The sequence below is a fragment of the Penaeus monodon genome, chromosome 7 (genome assembly GCF_015228065.2).
Source record: "Penaeus monodon isolate SGIC_2016 chromosome 7, NSTDA_Pmon_1, whole genome shotgun sequence".
Classification (NCBI taxonomy): Eukaryota; Metazoa; Arthropoda; class Malacostraca; order Decapoda; family Penaeidae; genus Penaeus; species Penaeus monodon.
The window spans coordinates 11,355,336-11,357,835 of NC_051392.1; the positions used below are offsets into that span (position 1 = coordinate 11,355,336).

The 2,500-nt window shown below is 42.4% G+C and overlaps 1 protein-coding gene across 1 annotated transcript in view; it reads left to right on the forward strand.

Moving 5' to 3' along the window:
- LOC119575533 (peripheral plasma membrane protein CASK-like) overlaps positions 1 to 2,500 on the forward strand; it is a 36,101-nt gene that overhangs the window by 16,635 nt on the left and 16,966 nt on the right. The window lies entirely within an intron of this gene.

A 2,500-nucleotide genomic window follows, 5' to 3' on the forward strand; every position in this document is an offset into this window, starting at 1 on the left:
GTTACGTGGTGTGGAAACATCAGATGATATTAGGGCAGGGAAGTTCAGAATTATATGATGTAATTGCCCCCTTTTTGTTTAATTTGAATTATTGATGTGCATTGCGTGTCTTGTTAATTCGAAATATTTTTTACCAATTGTGACGGTACCAAATGGCCGCTTTTAAACAGCCCAGACTTGACTGTCTAATTTCGGATGCACATTGCTCCAGACAGCTGAACCCTTTCAGAAATAGAAAAGGTAGAGTGTGTAGTGTGTGTAGGGGGAGGGGAGATTGTGCGTACACCTGTGTGCCTTAATGTGTGCTGCACCCGGAATGGGAGGGCTGCTCACTGCCAAACACATTATGTTGTATCAGACTTCTAAAAGGTTTTAGCGTAACTGATCGTAATATGCATTTATGAACATTTATCATTTTCCTCGCCAAGTCCAACGCTGAAACTTTTTAGAAAATGTATACCAAGTTAGATACCCAAGTGGTGCCTCGATAGCTTTATAAGATTGAAGAGTGAATTATTTTGACTAAAAGAATGACCAAAATGGATAGTGTGCCAACCCCGATGGTGAGCCGAGAAAGTACGAGGGGGTGATACTTTTTTTTCTTTCATCGCGAAAAATAAACAGAAAAAAGAAAGAAAACAAAGCATTCCAATCACTGACCCCACGAAAGCTCGGCCAACCAGAGGTGTTTTCATCCTGTGATTCTGATGTCGTAGCCCGACCCCAGCACGGAAGAAACAGGGGCACTGTCCATGCCACCCTCTGATTGGTCACCTCCCTGACACCTGTGCCAGACTTCGACCCATCAGTGCTAGCGGACTATTGACCACTGTGTATCTCTGTCTTTCAGTGTCCGCTCTCTATACCCCTCAGTTCGGTAACTATCGTGTGCCCTCGTACAGTAGACGTGTTCTCTTCTCTGATTCTTCTAGATGGACTTTTAATGAGGCGATTCGGGGAAATAAAATGATAGAATACATCTTCATGTTTGCTGACACTTAAAACAGTCACATCAGATGTTGAGAATGCGAATTCAATGATAAGTGAATGGTCCCCGAAACGCTTTCATTTCGCTTAGTCCCCCCTTCGCACTTAGCACTGTGCAACTCCGTTCTCTGTGACAGTACCTATAGATTATTATTTTGAACACTTAGCGAACCGATACGTTATAGGTGATTTGTTAAACCTTCCTTTATATTTAGTATTATGCGTGTTAAAGTACACATGTGCGCAGCTGCAGATATACACATACACCGACACACAAATAGAAATATTCATACACCTAAACACCCTTACAGAATCACACGCACAAACACACACACGCACGCAAACACACACACACACACACACACACACACACACACACACACACACACACACACACACACACACACACACACACACGCAAACACACACACACACACACACACAACACAACACACACACACACACACACACACACACACACACACACACACACACACACACATACACACACACACAACACACAAAACGGAAACACACACACACCCACACACACACACACACACACACACACACACCACACACACACACACACACACACACACACACACACAACCCCCCACACACACACAAACCCACACACACACGCGCAAACACACACACACACACGCAAACACACACACACACATGCACACACACACACACACACACACACACACACACACACACACACACACACACACACACACACACACACACATGCACACACACCTTGTAATGTAATGTGTGTATATATATGTTTATTGACATCCGTACATAATGCTTATATACATACATACATATAAATATTTAAGCACATACTATTTAAACATCTCAAACACACACAGACGCTTGCTAAGATTTATTTAGAAAAAAAAAAATATAGGCGTCAGACACACTTTTAAGGGATTTACAGACAAGACAGTTTTATTACTGTGCGACTGATGATTATTACTGTTAAGATGTTCTGATGTGGAATCTGTTCCTTTTAATGCGACCATTGTTCACTGTGACATTTCCTGTATATACGTGCATGATAAAGTAAAGTTAACTGCATGACTTAGGCATTAGAAGGCGAGGCCTGGCTAACAGGAGCATGGCACTGTAACTGCTTGTCGCTTTCATATGCATGGTGTAGTCTGGATGTCCCCTGTTTGCATATCTAGACGTTTTATATATTGTAAACTCAAAGGATGACCTGCAGCTCGTAGATTTTAAGTATACACATGAAAACCAAGGAACTTGTAAGGCCAGACTGGACCATATATGTAGATGTGTGTTGTTCTTTTCGAAATCACAAACGTAAATATGTCGGTGCACACAAGGTAAGATATAGGGGGCGGTGTGACGGGACCGGGTGGTAATTCACCCGGATCTATCGTCTCGCGGATGCTGAAAAAGGGCCAACTATTATAAAAAGTGAGCAAACTGTAGCAAAACACATTGGGGTTATAATGGCATAATTATGGATTGGATG